At 50.0% G+C, this 21,288-nt stretch overlaps 1 protein-coding gene and 1 long non-coding RNA gene across 4 annotated transcripts in view; both read left to right on the top strand.

Moving 5' to 3' along the window:
* RFTN1 (raftlin, lipid raft linker 1) overlaps positions 1–21,288 on the top strand; it is a 230,868-nt gene that overhangs the window by 89,515 nt on the left and 120,065 nt on the right. The window lies entirely within an intron of this gene.
* Positions 15,047–17,199, top strand: LOC132657525 (uncharacterized). Its single transcript, XR_009595863.1, has 2 exons — positions 15,047–15,345; positions 16,879–17,199. It is a non-coding gene; the product is annotated as an uncharacterized LOC132657525 (long non-coding RNA).

The following is a 21,288-nucleotide window of genomic DNA, read 5'->3' as shown; positions in this document are numbered from 1 at the left end:
GAGCCCCGTGTCCGTGTGTGTTAGAATTTGAAGTGAAGGGGGCGTCCGCCTCTGCTCCTGCCCAGAATTACCGTGGTTTCTGCAGAGCCAAACGTTTCTCAGCATCTGCTCTTTTTGCGCGTTGCTTTCTTCGTGTTGAACGGCGGTGGGTCTATCTCTGGTCAGTCACAAGATGAGCTTGTTCTGGGAGCCCTAGTGGTTTTAAGGCCTCTGATACGCAGGCCGTGCATCGTAACAGCAGGTCATTGTCGCTGAGCGCTCCCTGTGTGCCAAGCTTCGTAAGCGTCAGAGCAACCACACAGTCAGCCTATGAAGTGGGCACTGTTCTCAGGCACCAGCGCGATAGAGACCTGTTACATATGCAGAAGCTGAGGCACAGGCGTGGGGTAGGTTATCAAGGAGGCAGACGGCAGCCAGCGTCCGCCCAGGCTCTCAGCCCTGACGAGAGGCGCCTGCTGCATCCCTGCACCTCGGATTCCTGTGGCTGACCCCTTCATGAAAAAAGCGAAAGGGGGCATCTTTGATTTTTAGATAAGGTGGTAATTTCAGTGCTTTCCCTTTTCTCTGTATCAGAATTCCAGAAGAGAGACAAAATAAGAGCAACTTCCTTGTGCCTTCCTGGTTGCCTCAGGCACTCACTGGGCTCTGGGGTTTCTGATCCTTAGGCCATGCCGTTGGTCTTAATGTGTGGAGGGGACAAGTCCATCCGGTCAGGACACAGGACTGCCCCTCCGTGTAATTCTGCTGCAGGTGCTGCTAGCATAGGGCTGGCCATGAAGTCAGCAGGTCAGAAATGGACTTGATTCTAATGTGAAGGTGGCTGCTTTTTTTTTTTTTTTTCCTTCCCTGCTATGCAGCAGTGCTTCTCAAACTTTGACGTATCTCCCGCAGATACTGATCAGATGCAGAGTGTGAGTCACAGGGTCTGGGGTGGTGCCGGGGTCCAGCCCCGGTGGATCCAGGGTGATTCGAAGCGTGGACGGTGTAGGCAAGAGGAGACTTATTTATTTATTAATATAAGATTAGATTATGAAGAAATAGTGCAGTAGGAAAATTAAGTGGAGAAAGGAGGCTGAATAACTTGGCTTACGGGGAAGACCAATAAAGTCTCAGGACAAGAGACTTGCACCATCTACGTTGGGCCACCGGCGCCCACTTGAATATCGAAGGGTGCCCTGCCTTAGGTTCCCTTTCGTGCGGGTCTTAGAAGCCAGGACAAGTAAGTAGACGTGGTGAGCTGCCCCACTCCAGATGGGAATCCAGCCTGAATTAGAGTAAAGAGGAGAGGGAGGGAGAGGGAGAAAAAGAGAGAGAGAGACACGGGGGGTGGGGGTGGGGGGCAGATTCCCAAGAAACTAGGCCGAGAATAGTCCAAGAAACTGGTCCATCCTTTATTGTTCAGAAGGCCTTTTATACTTTTGATAGTACATGGAGATGAATGGGTAATACAAAATTATGCAGCGTTAGCAGCCCAGACTCGTATCAAAACCAGGCTTTTCTCTCTGCATACCTAGTTGTATACACAAGTCTTAGGTGATTTACATCATCTTCCGGCCAAAAGGGCCGATTAACATTTTACAGCCTTTTTTCTGATAAGGGTTTGTCAACCAGAAGACTTATTTGTGTTGATCTTCCCAAAGTCTGGTGCCACTCTCAGAAAGCACTAAATAAAGTTACATTCTTACACAGCAAAGATACAGCAGTTTATAACAAGTGAAAGGAGTACAGTGATTTACAACAAAAGAAGAGTAATTAACTCAAAAGTCTAGTGTTGCTAACATCAAAACTACTATATATCCTGTTCCATATCCCGTTTACATTGATTAACATCCTCCCAGGTGCCTAAAAGAGAAAGAATATGGAGGCCTGGCAGCAATCATTGAGTCAACAGTGAAAACCCGTCACCAATATGATTTTTAACTCTCTAGAAAAGGCTCTGTATCTTTAAGATGCTTTTAAGCTTTGTGCCTTTCGCGGTTGGGGGGCTGTAAGCAATTCACAAGCTGTAAGAGGTCTGGGGGGAACCTGTTAGGCAAGCTAGAGAGCTATCAGAGGGGGTTTAACTGAAACATCCTTTTCAAATGCAGAAGACTTGAGCCCTGATTTGACTTTTTCCAGAGAATATTGGAAGAGTGGAGAAGCAGGCAGACTCTGGTCTTGGGGGTGGATGCTCAGGAAATTCCAGGGGGAACCCCTGAAGCCCAATCACATCCTTGCGTTTTGTCAGGCTTTCTTCCACATGACCGTGTCACGGGCGGGATTCCTCACGCTGGCCCCTGGCAGGGTGGGGCCTGGGACCCATCTCTAACACGCTCCCTGGTGATGAGGATGCTCTTGGTCCATGGACCACACTTAGAGTAGCCAGGGCACGAGGACCTGACTCCTCCTTGTCTGGCTCCGTGCCTGGCACTCGTCAGCAACTCCTGACTCCCTGGGAGAGTGTTGAGCACCAGGAAAGAGGAGAAGGAGCCCTGGGTTCTTGGTCGGAGGACCTGTTCTGCACTGCACTCGGCTCCTCGCAGGAGGTGTTGAGTGCAGGACACATCAGTAGAGTTTTCTGGGCCCCCATTTTTTAGCAGGTACGATGTGAGGTTTGTACTAAATAATTTGTGAGACTGGAGCCAACTCTACATTTTAGTGTGACTGGATGAGGTGGGCAAGAAAGCTGCTCTGTGGGAATCAGAAATAAATGATCCCTGTTTGTGAGCAGTTCGTTACCAGGCAGTGGTAAAGCGGGGCGTTCACTGGGGGTTCTTTCCTCCTCCTGAGGGCAGGCCCTGAGCTAATGAGCTTGCTTTTCAGAAGAGAAAATGGGTCAAGCTATTTAAGTACGGAGGATTTTGAAGAAAGGAAAGATGGTGTGCTCCTTGGCTGTGAGTTCACTCCAGTCCGGAGTGTCCGGACCACCTGCCTGGGTGACTTTAGTGAACACTTCAGCTCCTTAATAAGCAGATACACAGAGAGAATTGCTTGGATATCTTGGTGCCAGATCTTCGAAAGCGCTCCTCCCCTTTAAAGGAAGTGCAGAAACTTGGTAATTTGCCAGGTTCGGTAATAGCCATGGCAATTTGCCATTCTCCTGGGAAACATAACCAAGAGAATTTCCCCTGCTTCCGCTTGGTATTGGTGGGAAGCGGTCATTATCCAATTTTAAAGGCTGGACGTTTTCTGCCCTAGCAAATGCGGCGACTCCATACTTTTGCACCATGAGGAAAAAGACCCCATGCTGTGAAAAACAAATAAACAAAACCCAGCTGCACATTTTCCAAACCAGCCAGGAGTTTAAGGAGTAAAAATGAAGCAAAGGAGATCTTCAGTGATTAATTTGTAATATGGGCAGTTAATGGTATTTTTTTCGCCAAGTCTGCCAAAGTCCTGTCGGCTATAGATGCAGGTCAATGAAATGACTAGCTCTCAAAGAGCAGGTGAATGCCTGATTAATATTTTCCAAGTGGACGTCATTGAAAGAGTGTGCGTAAACTTTCTAGATGACCTTCTGTTTAAATCAAGCTCATTGGCAAGAATCATCATGAGATGATTGCTTGGAATATCAACCTTAATGTGTTGAAGTAAGAGTCACTCAGTCGTGTCTGGCTCTGCAATCCCGTGGTCTGTAGCCCACCAGGCTCCTCTGTCCATGGGGATTCTCTAGGCAAGAATACCGGAGTGGGCATCCTTTCGCTTCTCCAGGGGATCTACCCAACCTAGGGCTCAAGCCCAGGTCTCCCGCATCACAGGCGGATTCTTTACTGTCTGAGCCACCAGGGAAGCCTTCCAGGTACCTGCAGTTTAACTGAAAAAATAAGATGCCCCTCATGTGTGGGAGTTTGGAAAAAGGAGAAGTCACCTCCTGCTAGAAAGAAAACTACAGAAAGGTTTCAGGAGGAAACATTTCTTTTGGATAGTAATATGTACGAAGAGGGAAGAGTTTATTTAAGTCTTATAATGAAATATTTTCTAGTGAGGTTTGAGCAATTAGAGAGCATCACTGTCATTCTAACAGTATTATTCAGTTCAGCTCAGTTGCTCAGTCATGTCCGACTCTTTGGGACCCCATAGATTGCAGCACACCAGGCCTCCCTGTCCATCACCAACTCCCGGAATTCACCCAAACTCATGTCCATTGAGTCAGTGATGCCATCCAGCCATCTCATCCCCTGTCATCCCCTTCTCCTCTTGCCTTCCATCTTTCCCCGCATCAGAGTCTGTTCTAGTGAGTCAGTTATTCATACCAAGTGGCCAAAGTATTGGAGTTTCAGCTGCAACATCAGTCCTTCCAATGAATATTCAGGACTGATCTCCTTTAGGATGGACGGGTTGGATTTCCTTGCAGACCAGGGGACTCTAAAGAGTCTTCTCCAACACCACAGTTTAAAAGCATCAATTCTTCAGCGCTCAGCTTTCTTTATAGTCCAACTCTCACATCCATACATGACCACTGAAAAAACCATAGCCTTGACTAGATGGAGCTTTGTTGGCAAAGTAATGTCTCTGCTTTTTAATGTGCTGTCTAGGTTGGTCATAGCTTTTCTTCCAAGGAGCACGCATCTTTTCAAACCCTGTGAACTGTATTGTTAGTTATTCCCAAAGCGCAGTGCGGTAAAGTTCCTCCAAGCCCTCTGCCACTTTGACAAATACAACTTCGATCCATGAAAACTGTATGATCTTTTCTTCTGAAGATTGTGATAACTGCCATTTCATCTGAAGATGACAGGTCAGACCACACGTCTGACTCAGTTGTTCCTGATCCTGTGTTGAACTGAGTCAGTCGGTGACTTTGAAAACTAGCCTGAGAAGAAGTAGCTGTATATGCGACACGTGATAATTCAGAGTGTCTGCACTGCCCTCTCTTAGCTCTTTCTTGGGAGCAGTGGATGCTTTGTAACAGACAACATTGTTGCATCCAGTTTGATTTCGAAGTACAGTTTAAGTTGTCCTTCAGCTTTTCCTGGTTAGTTTTCCTCCGAACAAGTTGCCAGAGCTCTTAAAACTTGATGGCTAAGGGCAGTCAGTTATTAAAATGTCACCCTGAAGTTTTGTGCGTGTGGGTTTAATTCTAGGTTGTTTGATGTCTGTGGACATTAAGTACAGAACTGCCCCGTGCTGCCCCGTTCTTCAGCCGTTGAGCTGTCGTGCACACTCGGAACTAGTTCAGGGTGTCATCCATGTGTTTTCATCGCTAATGGGTTGAAGCCATTTGGGCACGGGTCCCCTGGAATAATGCCTTATATGGTGCAGGGAAGCGGGACACGTGCGCCCTCTGTCAGCTTTCATCAGGTGCCTTCTGGCTTCGGGCCACGGAGCGGGGCACGCAGAAGAGCCGCAGCTAATGCGGGGCTGGGATTCTGAAGCTCCGGTGGAGGGTGAAAAATGCATATCATCAAAGCTGCCCTTGAAAATCTCTTTAATTGCCCTTGAAATGTAATCCTGTAGCATCTCTCTGCCCGACGAGGCAAGCTTTCCTCCAGGACTGGATCGGATTGGTGTTTCCAGCAGTGAGCCCTGTGGGGAGGAAGTCAGTTGGTTTGGGTTTATGGTGAGTGTTGGGTCACACCCGGGGTGGTGAGGTGCTCACGCCCAGAGGGGCGTTTGTGGGAACTGAGATGGGGGAGCCGCCTCTCCCCACCCCAACCCCGCTCACGTCCACTCTGGAGCACACCAGCCTGTCGGCTAGAGTAACTGGCATGTTTTAAGTGGTAAACGTTTCTGCCCTTTTGGTTAGATTTCCCTAAGGTGAATGTACAAGAGCTCCCAGCTCTCAAGAATCTTCTCCGCTAGGAGAATGAAAGTCTTCACGCCAATTGTGTGGGTGCCCAGCTCCATCCGTGGGTCTTGATTTCTCACCTCTGCCCTGGAATTTGTGAACAGAAGGGCTTTAGCAAAGGAGGCCCCGTGGCTCCCGTGTGCTCTGGGTCTGGACAGATGGGCAGATTGGAGCAGGGCCCCCAGTGCTGGGAAGGGCCTTCCAGGGTCTGGGGGAGCCTGGAGAAGCAGACCCCGGGTGGCGATGACGTGGGGTGACTGGAGCCGAGGCCTGCATGGAAATGCAGGGCCTGGGGCAGGGGGCCTCTGGAGGCCGGGCCAAGTAGTTGGAGCTTCAGGCTGCAGCCAGTGGGGATCCACCGCAGCGCCTTTGTTTTGTTTTAGAGGCACAGCCACTAGAAGTGCCGAGGTTTCAGAAGTCTGAAGGAGAGGAAGCCTGCAAGGGGAAGAAAGTGGGAGCTGAAAAAACAGGGCGCCCGTTATGGTGGGAGGTGATGGGTGGTTAACGTTGGTCATGCTAAGAAGGTGAGGCTGTGTGTCCCGTAGGGAGAGACGCTGGGTTTAATATTTAGGGAGAAAGGGACAGCCTGGAGGGAAAGGAAGAACTGAAGTCTGAGTGAGCTTTTTTCTTTTTTAATTTATTTATTTATTTTAATTGGAGGCTGATTCCTTTACAATACTGTGGGGGTTTGGCCATCCAGCGACGTGGATCAGCCACGGGTGCACACGCGTCCCCTATCCTGAACCCCCCCACCCTTCTCTCCACCCCATCCCTCAGGGTGGTCCCAGCGCACTGGCCCTGAGTGCCCTGCTTCATCTGAGTGTGCCCTTGATTCCGGGTGGCTGGGAGGAGGAACTGGAGAGGGCGGCAGTGGGCAGGGGAGGGGCCGTGTCTGGGTTGGAGTTCCCCAGCTGCAGACCTCAGAGGGGGCTTCGCGTGCAAGCAGCTGCGATTAAGGCAGTGCTTCCAGGAAGAGTCCGTCAGGGAAGGCGACCCAGGCAGGGAAGGGGACCCAGGCAGGGAAGGGGAGGGGGCTGGCGTGGGCCGCTGGGCCTCTGGAGGGCGGCGAGTCCACGGAAGGCGGGGGCGCTGGTTCTCCTGCCCCTGCATCTGGGGGCTGTTGTCCGGGAGCTTCTCAGGATTCCTCCAGGTCTGGGGTGCACCCAGCCAAAGCAGAGCCAGTAGTGAAGCCTGCAGAAGCTGGGGGATGGGGGGACACTCAGAACCAGGAAGAGGGTGGAGGGGACCTGGCTGGGAAATGGAACGCATCCTTCCCGGGAGGAGATGAACAGCATCAGTTGGTTGCATCATATTTGTGGCTGTTGCTGGACACACACCCGCTGGGAGGTGTCCCCTGGGCAGCCAGGAGCCAGGAGAGAAGTCCGAGATGGAGGGAGGCTTCGGGGGGGCTCAAGGAGGCTGGGGTGAGGACTGGCCCACTCCTGGGATGCTCACCGTCTGACCAGAGGCTTCCACCGGTACTTAGGAGGGACTGAGTGGCTCGCCGGGCCTTCCCTGGTGGCTTAGCTGGTAAAGAATCTGCCTGCAATGTGGCAGACCTGGGTTTGATCCCCAGGTTGGGAAGATCCCCTGGAGAAGGGGAAGGCTACTCACTCCAGTTTTCAGGCCTGGAGAATTCCATTGAGTATATAGTCCATGGGGTCGCAAAGAGCTGGACATGAATGAGTGCCTCGCCAAGAGCGGTGAGGAGCTGCTATCTTTCGGACCGCCCGTGTGCGTGGAGCCTGGGAAGGGTCTCCTGTCCAACCCCACCAGCAGGCTGTTCTCCCAAGTAGTTAGGAGCGGCAGACAGGCTGGATGGAGCCAGCTCTGGCTGCTCAGTGTCAGGAGCTGCAGACAGAGACAGTCCTTTGAGCTTTTTGCTGTTTGGCTTCTAGGAAAGCAAATCACAAGAGTGTTCAGCTTTCCCCCTTGCTTCCCCTTCTTGGGTCAGGACTCTGAAATCTTGATGACTCTGCCTTTGTTCCAAGACAGGGCTTAGAAATGCCGGGGCCTACGGGGGCCAGGCTCCTTGCGTGGGACCCCTGGGTGAGCCCAAGCCTCAGTCTGCTCCGCTGTTGCCCAGAGTCCCAGGTCTTGTAGCTTTCTACAGAAAAGCCAGAAGTCTGGGTTCTTATGAGAAGACTTCTTTTAAACTGTCGCCTGACTCTTGCAAAGTAACGTTGTGTGTCCCTGACCCACCCTGCCAGTCGCTGCCTTGAAGATTTCTGTGTGATGGTTGCTTGGGGCGGGGGTGGGGGGGCGGCTCATCATGCATCCTTTGAGTTGTGTGTTCTTCCACACTCAGCAGGCATCACCCTTCCGACTCCTTTATTACTCTTTTTCATCATCCGCCCGCCTCCCCCCTCCTGGCTCAGTCTTCTTCCGTCTTTGATTCCCATGATTTACTTACTAGAGTGCCAGGTGCGGAGTAGGTTTGGCCCCGCTAGAATTTGTCTGCATCAAGTGGAATAAAACCACGCTACTATCTTTCACTGAACAACCATCAAGTCACTGAAAGATGGATTTGTCTTTGGTTTACATATTTAACCAGTACCAGAAGTGCATCTTGTTAACATAGCCACCCAGCGTGGACCCCAGATAATGGAACCACACACACACACACACTCACACACACACACACTTACAGACACACAGACTCACACACACACACATACACACACACACAGACTCACATACTCACACACACATACACATACACTCATACACACGCACAGACACACTCAGACACACACACACTCACACACACACAGACACACACACAGACACACACTCACACGCACAGACACACACATACACACTCACACACACAGACACACACTCACACACACAGACACACTCAGACACACACACTCACACACACAGACACATACACAGACAGACACACACACACACACTCACACACAGACACACAGACACACAGACACACACTCACACACACACAGACACACATACACACATACACAGGATCCTATTATTGCCCAAATAGCAGTGGTTTGCCACAAAGGTATGTATATGTTATTTTTCACTCTTTTTTTGGATTGTTTTTAAAAAACAGCCAAAGACTGCCCTTCAGAGGAAGGCAGTCTTTGCAGACCTTAAGTGGAGTGCAGACGCCTTCCGTTGCGGTATGAACAGGCCCTCAAGATGCGTTCTGCCCTTCCTGATCCGTGCCTGCCTCACGGGCACCTGACTCACGGGACTGACCTTCCCACACCCTTGCCTCTGCCCGGGCCAGGGATGGTTTCCATCAGAGGGGCAGCGAGGCAGGCGCCTGCCCCGCTGCTGGTCTCCCTGGTAACCAAATTCAGGCCGCCTGCCGTAATGCCCCCCTGACTGGCAATCCTCTCCCCAGCCCCCGGGTGCAGAGTACGACCCCACGCGCTGCTGGCCTTCAGCCACATGTGGTGGGCGTTCCCTCCAGGACTGTGCTGCAGACGAATGAGCACCCCCCTCCAATCCGTGAAGCCACTGCTGTCTCTGTGGTCTTTCTTTGGTAGTAAGGTCTTAAAGGCAGGCAAGCGCTGGCCTTGTCGGCCGGCCTGTTTTTGTAGCCCAGAAGATAACGTGAACATTTTCGTTGGCATTTGAAAAGGGCAGAATTGGGAAAGTACAGAATTCTGTTGGGACAGAACAGAAGATTCTTTTAAACATTACAGCCGAAAGTGTCCTCTTTAAGGGGCCCTGCGTCTCTTAGTGTCTAATTTTACCAGTTACTTGGACTCTTGGGAGAATTACAGGGCTTCTAGAAAGAGGTTTCTTAATGAAAGGGAATACACAGGAGGGAGGGGTGCCTTCTGGGACGCGCCCTAGAAAACGCTCACACGCGAGCTGGGCTTCAGCCTGGAGCGTCTGACTGTCAGAATCACACGTGGGGAGGGCGCCTAGCGCTGGGCTTAGGGTGATTGACACGCGCTGCTGTCGGGGGGTTGGGGGGGGACCACAGCAGCTGGCTTATTCCCAGAGAGCAGACATGCAGGAAGGGGGACTCGGAGTTCTTTTCTTAAACCTGGTAGGGAGAGAAGGTCTTTGTGTTGTGCGGAGGTCTTCGTTTGGGGTTCCGATTTGGGAAGGACCCCGATCTTTGCTCACAGTGCTCCCCCGGCCCCCCGTTGCTGGCGTGGGAGCATCCGCATCAGCTTTCGAAAGCTTCCTGAGGTGTCGGGAACTTGATTAGTTCCCGGGGGCTGCTGCCTCGCCCCCCACAGAGCTGCCCGGCTGCTCCGAAGACCTCCTTAATGTATCCCTCCTATTTCCTCCTCTCACTCCAGGGCGACACCCTTCTCCGGCGTGTGGAAGTTTTAGGATTCACTGTTAATTACTGTGTTTGCACTTTCCAATCTAATATGTCGGCATATAGCCACACTCTCTTGGGGAAAGAGAGGTTTCTTTTCCCCCAATCCACACCTCTGAATGGCTTGCCTGCTTATTCTCCTTCTGTCTCTTCACGTGTGGGATTTTATCCCAGGTTGGGATGAAACTGTCTGATCGCTGTCTTGGATTGTCTGTGTCTTTCCCCACGTGTTCTACTTTTTTTTTTTTTTTTTGCCTCCTCTGAGAGAGAATTAGCATCTAGTGGCTTCCAGTGTTTATCAGAAGTCGCTTGGAATGGCGGAGAATAGCAAGCAAGGGACCCCAAACGCAGAAAGCACAAGCAACTCCGTTTCTTTGAAGTTTCCTATTGATCTTAAACCCTGTGCAAATATGACAGTACTGTGACGTGCCTGTGTTTGTTTTAGAATAAGGTAAAGAAGAGCCCTTTCCTCCCAAGCGCCCACACACCCTTTAAATGACGGGGGACTCCAGGAAGGTGCGTCTGCGGCGTTGTGCTGGGCTGCAGGGACGCGCGCTGGCACGAGGGTTGCGTGTGCACGGTGTCGGCGGTCGGGTGCAAACACCTTACTCAGATGTTAGACTTCCGTATTTGGATGCTTATTCCATATTAAATTTAGGAACTCAGAGTGTCTTCCTGGCAAGGTCTCTTTTTTTGTCCGTCTTCTTTGTCAGTTAGTAGTAACTTCAGTTCAGTTCAGTCCCTCAGTCGTGTCCGACTCTTTGCGACCCCATGAATCGCAGCGCACCAGGCCTCCCTGTCCATCACCAACTCCCAGAGTTCACTCAGACTCACGTCCATCGAGTCGGTGATGCCATCCAGCCATCTCATCCTCTGTCGTCCCCTTCTCCTCCTGCCCCCAGTCCCTCCCAGCATCAGAGTCTTTGGTGTATATTGCTGAAGCTGAGAAGGCTATCACGGGCACTACGAGTGTCGGGCCTGGAAAAGGCTCGTACTCCTTCGGGTTTGCATCTTTGGCCATGAATGCAGCCGCAGGTGAGAAATAACTCCCAGACCCATAGGAGTACCTTATTAGTGATTGCAACATTCTTGAGATTCTGATGCAGGGATTATCTGTATGATCTCTCCAAGCTGCTTTCTGTAATTTTTTAAATGGTTGAAAAATGGAACCATTTTACAAAGAGGTGGATGCTGTAATGTGGTTAAGTGGAGTACATCATTTCATTTGCTTCCTATTCAGCCACCATGAGGTGGAACATGAAGGCTACCAAGACTTTAGAAACCCAGTTAGTATAGTAACTGGTATTCGCATCACACCTGTTTCCGAGGGCCTGCGAGTACTTAGCCTCATTCCTGTGTGTGTTAAGTGTTACAATTCAGTCTCACCACGGTCCTCACGAGGGCTGGTTTTTGTTGTCCTTCTTTGTGGAAAGTACTCTTATGCATTCAGCAGAGGTTTTAGACTCTGTTTTATAGCTGAAGAATAGAGGACGTATTGGCGTTATTCCTCACTTCTGTCTTCTGTCCTAAGAAGATGAGGCTGGAGAAGTCACAGATGACCTCTCAGGACCGGAGTGTGGGCTGGGTGAGCGGGAGGGTTGGTGGAGGTGGCGCTCACGGCTCAGAAACGCATCGTCTTTGGTTTCTTGGCCCCGGAGCTTATGGGAGGGTCCTCTGAGAATGCCCTGAGTCCTCTGGGCTGTACAGTACCTGTCCAGGCTGTGGGACCACGAGCCTGGTCACCCCCACGCTGGTTTCAGGACGTGGGGCCGCTGCTGCGAACCCTTGGGAGATGCCCAGACACCTCCGTTCAGCAGACTGGCCGGGCCTTGTCAGTGTCTGCACTGAGCGCTGCTGTACCGGAGATGGGTCCAAGGCCATCGGTACCTTGTTGCCCTCTGTTCCCTAAAAGCCGGAGCAGCACGAACCTACCACGCGCCTGTGTTTCTAAGGCAGTGACCCTGGTAAGGTAAGAGAGAATGAGGCGAATGCAGTCTGTGCTCCGGGGGGGTTTATAACAGACCCGATTTGTCGAAGTCTTCATGATTTTCATCCTCAACTTCTACAGTTTTAAGTCCCTAGAACTGCACTGCCAGGCAACCTCAATCCTAACAAACAGGAACAAAAGCCCGCTTTCATTGTGAAGAACGTTTATGTATGTTTGCAGGCACATTAAAAAAATTTAATTTTTTTCAAATGTCGTTGATTCACATGTTGTATTAAATTCCGCTACACAGTGAAGTGATTCAGTTGGACATATAGGTAGCTTATGTAAATATTCTTCTTCATATCCTTTTCCATTGTGGTTCTATCCCAGGATATTGGGGATAGTTCCCTGCACTGTAAACAGGACCTTGTTGTTTATCCATCCTGTATATGATATGTTTGCCTCTGATGCTCCCAAGCTCCCGATTTATCCTTCCGCTGCCTCATCCCCCCGGCAACCACAGTTCTGGTCCCTGTGTCTGTGAGTCTGTGCTGTTTTGTAGAGAAGTTCCCTTGCGTCGTGTCTTAGATTCAAAGGCGCTTCTTAACATGACTTACCATTTGCTGGCCATGTTGCTGATCATGATTATTGCCGGAGCCAGAGCCCTTTCTCTTTGCTTTGTGATGCGCCTTGTCTTTCCTCTCAGAATCCAAGATGTGGAAAACAGCGCTCAGAATGGTGACTTGTCACAGTCACCCTTCTGATGGCGTGGAGGAGCCGAGATTCCGCCCCGGGATCTTTCCGCATCTAACACTTTAACTTTATAACCATTAGGGTTAGGGTAGGAGTTTTCAACCTTCGTAGCTTTTCAGCCGTTGACCGTCTGGGCCAGAATCTGTCCTGTGAGATGTAGGGTATTTGGCATCATCCCCCCCTCTACCCACTGGGTCTTGGTAGCAAACACCTCCCTTCCTGCCCTTGCAGTTGTGATGATCAGAAAAGTCTCCTGACCCTACCAGATGTCCCTGACGTGCACAACTGCCCCCGCTGAGAACCCCTGGATTAGTGTAAGGGTGTGAGGCAGAGAGTCTGCCTGTATTTCATTCTCCTTTTGCCAACAGCATTTATTGTGCTAACCTAACGTAGCCGTGGAATGAGACGCCGCCTTTATCATGGGTTGGATATCTGCATAGACCCTAATTGACTCCTGATTCTCTATTGCTCCTTTGAGCTGTTGATCGAGTTTTGTGCTAACACCATGCTACTTTGATCACAATGAGTGTGTCGTGTGTATTGACATCTAGTCAGGCACTCTTCTTCTCTTGCAGGACCTCGGCAACTTTTACATATTGATTTTCCCATATATAGTCTATGCTTGTGTCCTTCAGTTCTAGTAAACCCTGTTGAAATTGTAATTTCATTTACATACTAATCTGAGAAGAATTTCTCCCTTGTGTTTTGAAGACCATCAGTGTAAGCGTAGTCGCTCAGTCGTGTCCAGCTCTTTGCAACCCCATGGACTGTAGCAACCAGGCTCCTCCGTCCGTAGAATTCTCCAGGCAAGAATACTGGAGTGGGTTGCCATTCCCTTCTCCAGGGGATCTTCCCATCCTAGGCATTGAACCTGGGTCTCCCGCATTACAGGCAGATTCTTTACTGTCTGAGCGACAAGGGAAGCCCACTTTAAGACCATGGAGTTCAGTATTATTGTGAGAAGTTAATTTTCTATTTTAGAGCTTTCTGATTATTCTGAAAATCCTACACGGTGTAGAGCAGTGGTTAGCAGAAGTGGGCACCCATGTTAAAAGACAACTGAGACTTATCTATGTTGAAAATGAGGAGAGACGTTTTGCATTAGTAACATCGATGTTTAGCATTCAGATTGAAGGTAGTGCCCAGGCTGGGTGCAGGTCTCAGAGGCGCCCTGTCCTCACGAAGCAGGTTGAGGGTTCCTGCAGGGGCCCGGGCTCAGGGAGCTGTTTCAACTGAGAACCCAGAAAAGTGGATTTGTGGATTCTTTTGTGTAGTTTTAACTGAGTTAGCTCTCATGACGTATACACATGGTTAAAAAATTCCTGTTAAGTGATTGCAGATTGAGCAGAATACAGAACACCAGTAATGTAAATGTGAAATTCTCTTTCACACACACAGACACACAAAGCGGCCTTCACTGTGTGGAAGAGCTTTCTTAGCGACATAAAAAAAGCTGGTGCCGACCTATTTTGATCTGACAGAAGGTGACCAGAGAGCTTTTAACCTCAAGATGACACTTTGCAGTGTGGATTTGCGTCCACTGTTGTTAGCAGGGAATCTCATTTCCCTGGAAATATTAATTTGGAATATTAATATTGGAACATTAATTATTAATAAATAGTGACCTATAGTGATTATAGCATTCCCTGGTGGCTCAAACAGTAAAGAGTCTGCCTGCAATGCAGGGGACCTGGGTTCGATCCCTGGGTGGGCAGGTCCCCTGGAGAAGGAAATGGCAACTCACTCCAGTCTTCCGGCCTGGAGAATCCCATGGACGGAGGAGCCGTGGGGTCACAAAGAATCAGGCACGGCTGAGTGACCTCACCTGCACTGTGACTGTTCTTCTCGAATGCTGCTCATTTCGCCTGTGTCTCATCTGCTAAACGTTTAGTGCTGCGTGTGTTGCTCTCTAACATACCTAAGATGCTGTTACTGTTGCCCTCAGGAGGCCGCTACTGATGGGCCGTGTGGTTAGAAAGCTTTGGCGACCGCCGACTCGTGGTTCCCGGGCCACACCAGCGGCTCCTGGAGCACTTTTGAGTCTGTGAGGTGCTCCACGCACAGTATCTCCTGGGAGCCCCTTAGAAACGCGGATCCCAGCCCCGACCCGCTGCGCTGGCTCCCGATCTGCATTTTATCAGGATCCCAGGGGTCTGTATGCGCGTCGGAGTCTGAGAAGGGTGCTCAGCTGTGCTTTTCTGTCAGGGAGCCGCTAGCACTCACACGTGCATGCACGCACAGCCGCGTATCATCTAAAGTTTAAATAAAACTGAGCGCTCATTTCCTCAGTGGCCCTGGCCACGTCTCGGGTGCTCAGCAGCAGTGTGTGGGTTGCGGCTCCTGCTCACTCAGAGATGGAGCACATGCCCTGTGTAACTCAGCAGGTCAAAGGGCGCCAGCAGGAAGACCCAGAAAAGAAGGGAACCATGAGCAGACTTGAAGTGGGAAGTGTGCGTTATCTGTAAATGAAAAGGAGACTTCCTGGTGCTCCGCCGGACGCGGCCTGTGAGAGTCTTGGGAAGGGCACTCGCGTGTGGAGCTGCGGCTGGCCTGTTTGTCTGCAGATGTTGTGACTTTTCTGAGCCAGTAAGTACCGAGCAGACCCGCCTTCATTCGGTGTTCTGTTAAATAATAAATACGCATTATGAGAATAATATTGATGCGTCAGTACTACTATTCATCGTTTCCATATCGTTCAAAGCCAGGAGGAGCCTTGCAGAGCTCACGAGGAAGCAGGACTCGGCCCCAAGTCCCGTTTTGTGCAGTGGGGATTCTCTTAGCTGTAGTCCAGTGCGGTGGAAATTGAATTTCTTTCGCAGCAGCGTTGCACAGGGACCGCTGGGGCAGAGCTTGCTTGTTAGCTTCTTGACTTGCCTTCACGGTTAAAGGTGAACTCCTTATGTTGTGCACTTGCTGATGGCCTATCAACCAGAGAACACACAGAGCGAGGCAGGATGTGGCAAGGTTTCTGTGGAATAAATAGCAGGTGTGGCTGGTTAGGCACCCATGATGCCTTGCACCCACTGGCAGTGCACAGCTCCCTGCGAGAGTGTGTGGTTAGGGTCCCACTTGCACCCCTCCCCCCATCCTTTCTGGAATGTTTCTGGGGATACCAAACCATCATCCGCAGTTGGGGTGCATGTCTGTTGGTGAAAAAAGAAGGGAGAAGACAGGGCAGTGACCCCCTCAGGAGTTCTTTCTTTTCCTTCTGCTTTCTACTTCAACACTCCCCTGTTAAGCTCCATAATTAGGTGCTTTATTGAAAAATTCACTTGGGTTTGTTCACTTGGCTTTTTTCTTCCTCAAGCATTTCTTGTTTTTCAATAAAGTAGGTTTAAATTTATTGATTTACTTACTATTTCCTGGCCACCCTTCTCAGCCTGCAGCAGGCAGGACCTTAGTTCCCTGAGCAGGGATGGAGCTGGCACCCTCTGTGGTGGAAGCACAGGGTCTCAAGCGCTGGATGGCAGGGAAGCCCTCGGCAGGCATTTCTCAAGCGTCCCTGTTAGAGGAAGCTGTGGGCTCCAGCAGCCTCTTTTATTTTTTTTTGTAGATTTGGTTCATTTTGCAAAGAGGAGTTCATGGGAATTGTCAGTACTCTTTTCCCTGTTGAACTAGAGCATCTTTGGGGAGCGGCGGTCTGTCCCTCTCCCCCGACCCCAGCCACCGCCAACTGCAGAGATAAGAAACACCTCGAATCTTTCTCCCATCCAGCTACTCCTTCTGCGAAAAATCTTAGCTCTCATTTCTGCTCTCCTGAAATATCCTTTCACCTCCGCCTCATCACACCCAGCGATGCTTGCTTAGTCTTCTTAGAATCTGTGCTTTCCTGTCTTCTTCTGTCTAAGACCACTCCTGACTCCTCAGGATGAAGGCCAGGCCTGTCCTGTCGCGACCCCTCCAGTTCTTCCGCCTGCGTTTTCTCCCTTTCTGCTCAAGCCAGGACTACATCTCAGACCCACTCCAGCAGCAGACTCACCCCTTCATCTGTCAGGCTTGCGTTTACACCAGCTGAATTAGAGCAAAGCAAACCTTGCCTTCCTGTATCTTTTACCAGATTGACCTATTTATTCCTTCCATCATGTAACTCATGCGGGTTTTTTTTTTTTTTTCGTCTAGATCCTCACTAACTTCCGTTCTCAGTGGCTGGAATGTCTTACCCATGGTCCCAAGACTGATGTTCTCACAGCTTCAAAGACTCAGCTGACATGCTCCTGGTGTTTTAAAACTTTCCCTGGTCCCTGACTCTAGAAGTAACTGGACTTTCATAGCTCTTCTCTATGGTTGGAGAAGGAAACGGCACCCCACTCCGGCACTCTTGCCTGGAAAATCCCGTGGACGGAGAAGCCTGGTAGGCTACAGTCCATAGGGTCACAAAGAGTCAGACGACTGAATGACTTCACTTTTCTCTGTGTTTAGAATAAATAGCAGTATTGGGTAGATAGATGCCTGTAGATGCCAAGTTTCTTTTTTAATTGTTGAAGTGTGATTGATTTACAAAATTATGTAAGTTCTAGTGTAAAACATAGTGACTCCCAATTTTTAAGGATTACACTCCGTTTATAGTTATTGTAAAATGTTGGCTATGTTCCCCATGGTGTACAGTATATTCTTATAGCTTATTTTATGCACAGTAATTTGTCTCTGAAACCCCTCTCCCTAAATCGCTGCTCCCCATTCCGCTCTCCCCACTGTTAACCCACTGGTTTTTCTCCCTCTGAGTCTGTTTCCACTTTGTCATAATTTGTTTTGTCTTTTCAATTCCACGTTTAAGGGATAACATGCAGCATTTGTCTTTCCCTGTCTGACATTTCACTAATGTGAAATGCTGGATTGTTAAGTTTCCTGAGAGTGGGCTCTAACTCCAGCCCTACATGTGGTCAGTGGCCAAGCAGATGATGAAGAAAGGGACGATAAATGAGATGTATTTATTGTCTTCAGTTTTACATAAGCTTATGAAGCTAAAAGAAACATTCTTTTTCTTTCACTCATGGATCTTTTTCAGATCTGTAGTTCATTTTCCTCCCTATTACTCCTTAAAACACACACACACACACACAGAACACCATTCTGATCATTTTCCTTGAACCTGGCATTGCCTTGAGGGAAATAGCTTAAAATCCCTTCCTGTTCCCAGAGATAGAGAATTTGTTTCTGTCAGCTGACATTTAGTGATTTTTATTTCCCTCGTTGGAGAAGTGCCTAGTGATCTAAGCTTATGTTTGTCACCATCTCTTTCTGACTGTCCCTAAAAGAGGCAAAAATAGCCCTATTGATGAACGAGACATTCCCCCTCGTTTCTTGGCATAACTCAAGTTCAGACTGTACTTTGTGTCCTGGGAAAAGAAGATGTTGCTTCAGCTCATGGTCTTGGAAGCTGTCTAAGGGATTAATGAGTTGGAGTGAGATCTATGACATGTTTATTATTTAAAAGACATGTGTATGGTAGATTTTATTAACGTGTTTATTGTTGAAGCTGATAGTTTATAGTAGATTTTTGACGGGCATCTGCTTTTTAGTGGCCTGATTTCAGATCTGTCCATGAGGCCAAAATAGGTATTCAACTTACTGCTTGGCCTTTCACTGGAATAATATGAGGATTAACCCTTTTGCCCGTGATCATGTTGAATGTTTAAAGCACCCAGAAGTGTTGCAACCATGGCTTGCAAGCACGTCCTTTTAGCGGCTTAGAAAAGGGTTCTGTCCCAGCCGCCGTGAGATCAGGCAGGTCAGCGTCAAGTCCTGATCCGGGTCACGGGAAGAATTGGCCAAGTCATCCCCAGGGGTGACATGCCGGGCTGGGGTTTCTGGGTCAGCAGTCCCGATGCTGAGCCCGTGAGACAGTCTGTTCCCTCTTATCTCTCGCCTGGCGTCCAGCCTCCGTGACTCACAGTGGGGCCCTGGGTATGGATCCCAGGGCCCAGGGCCTGGTGGCCAAGAGGTCAGAGTCAATCCCAAAGACGTTGGCTTACGTGCTACTCATAAACATTGCTTAGAGCCAACATTTGACGTTTGTGGCCAACATAAAAGCACAACGTAGTAACCTCTTTAAAAGAATTGGAAGGTCTGGCAGCCCTGGCCCGGAGTTTCCAGCGATGGCTTGGCTAGAGCTGCCCGTCTCACCGAGCTTTTCCACCGTTCTGGCTGGCCCCTCAGTGTGACCGTAGTGACTTGGCCTGACCCCTGACCTCACGCGGGCACTGGGGCTTTTCCTGGTTGGTCAAGTTCATCTGCAGCCATGTTGCTCTCAGAAATGGTGATGTGGAAGGAAGCCAGACTGGACCCTGTGTTTGCAGAAAGACAGGAGGGATCATGATTCTTGGTGGATGTGACGACCGATCTGTCTTTTATGTGAGAGCGAAGCAATTAGATTATGTACTTTGGTCAAAAAAAATACCCTCTTTCCCTCAACGTCCGTGGGCCCTTTGAGGTCGCTGCCCTTGGTCTGACCTTCTGGCCCTCCCTGGGGAATGGCCACGTAACCCTTGGCGGCTGTGATGGCGGTGATGGGCGTGAGTCTGCGTCTGAGTGGTGCAGGCAGCGTGACACGGGGTGAGTGACCTTTCACATGGCTTGAAACAGCCCTGCTGTGCTCTCCTCCGAGGGGCCCCGTCCGTATGTAGACTCTCTGCCACCCCACCTCACCTCCAGGAAAGGTCTGTGCTCACACACTCAGCATCTGAATCTGGTTTCGCGTGTTGTTTGACGAGCGTTTTTCCGCATTCTCTTACATGGCTGTGTTCAGGGTTGGCCCAAGTCCTGTCTGTACGGTTTGGGGTGAGGAGGACGTTCTGGAGATGACCGTGGCGACAGCTCACAGCATTGTGAGTGGACTGGGTGACGCTGTACGCTCAGAAGCGGCTGAGATGGTCGGTGTGACGTCACGTGTGTTTCACCGCAGGAGTAAGAAGAGCGAGCACAGCGATGAGTGGGGAGCACGTCCGAGTGTTTCTAATGGAAAGAGGCACAGACAGCGTCGTGCATTCTTGTATTTCCACAAGGTCGGGTCCTTTTCCTGGGAGCTTTGTCCTCCGAGGAGACTGGAGTAGACACAGCTGATCTCTCCAGGTCCCTCTGTCTGTGTTTCTCCCTTCCTACTGACTCGTTCCGTTATCGCCGAGGAAGACCTCCAGGAAAGGGGCGGCTGGAACACAGGCCGTGAGTTCCCAGCCCAGCTGCCTGCTAGAACCACTGGGGTGTTTCCAGAGCCCCATGGCCCAGGCTGCCCCTCACTCCAAGTAAAGCAAAATCTGTGGGAGCTCCCCAGCTGAGCCGGAGGCTGAGTGCGGCCGGGGTGGAAGATGCCCGCCTGAGGGACACCCGGCCTGAGTCACTGAGCCCAGGGTTTGCTTGTTGACCTGCTCCAGGGTCTAAAGTTGGAGCACGTCAAAGAAGATTATTCTTTTTTTTCCCTCAGTTCAGTTCAGTCGCTCAGTCTTGTCCGACTCTTTGCGACCCCATGAATTGCAGCACGCCAGGCCTCCCTGTCCATCACCAACTCCCGGAGTTCACTCAGACTCACATCCATCGAGTCGGTGATGCCATCCAGCCATCTCATCCTCTGTCATCCCCTTCTCCTCCTGCCCCCAATCCCTCTCAGCATCAGAGTCTTCTGCAATGAGTCAACTCTTCACATGAGGTGGCCAAAGTATTGGAGTTTCAGCTTTAGCATCAGTCCTTCCGAAGAACACCCAGGGCTGATCTCCTTTAGGATGGACTGGTTTGATCTCCTTGGAGTCCAAGGGACTCTCAAGAGTCTTCTCCAACACCACAGTTCAAAAGCATCAATTCTTCGGTGCTCAGCCTTCTCCACAGTCCAACTCTCACATCCATACATGACCACAGGAAAAACCATAGCCTTGACTAGACGGACCTTTGTTGGCAAAGTAATGTCTCTGCTTTTGAATATGCTATCTAGGTTGGTCATAACTTTCCTTCCAAGGAGTAAGTGTCTTTTAATTTCATGGCTGCAGTCACCATCTGCAGTGATTTTGGAGCCCCCCAAAATAAAGCCTGACCCTGTTTCCCCTGTTTCCCCGTCTGTTTCCCATGAAATTTCTTTTTTCCCTGAGACCCAGTTATTTCACTCATTGTCTTCCTGTGACTTGAGGAGCGTCCTAAAAAAATTTATGTGTTTATTTGGCTGTACTAGGTCTCACTTGCGGCGGCAGGTTCCTTTAGTTGTGGAGTGTGGAGTCCCGTTCACCGACCAGGGATCAAACCTGGGCCCTCATGTTGGGGGCAGAGAGTCTTAGCCACTTAAGCTCAGGGAAGTCCCTCGAGGAGCTTCTTACATGAAAAGGATGGTCAGGCAGGGGTGTTGGTGCAATTTAGGACAAGAAACGCTGACTTTAAACATGGCAGAATCAAAGCAAACAAGCATCCTCACCCCAGCGTAGCTGAGGGCTTGCTTTCTCTTTTGGAAAAAAGTAAATTACTATTTGTAATAATTTCAGGTTTAACAGAAATGTTTCAAAGAAATTAAAGAGAATTCCCTTATACCCTTCGCTGAGTTTCCGCCATCATTAA

The sequence above is a fragment of the Ovis aries genome, chromosome 1 (assembly GCF_016772045.2).
Source record: "Ovis aries strain OAR_USU_Benz2616 breed Rambouillet chromosome 1, ARS-UI_Ramb_v3.0, whole genome shotgun sequence".
NCBI lineage: Eukaryota > Metazoa > Chordata > Mammalia > Artiodactyla > Bovidae > Ovis > Ovis aries.
This window is presented reverse-complemented; position numbering and strand designations above follow the sequence as displayed.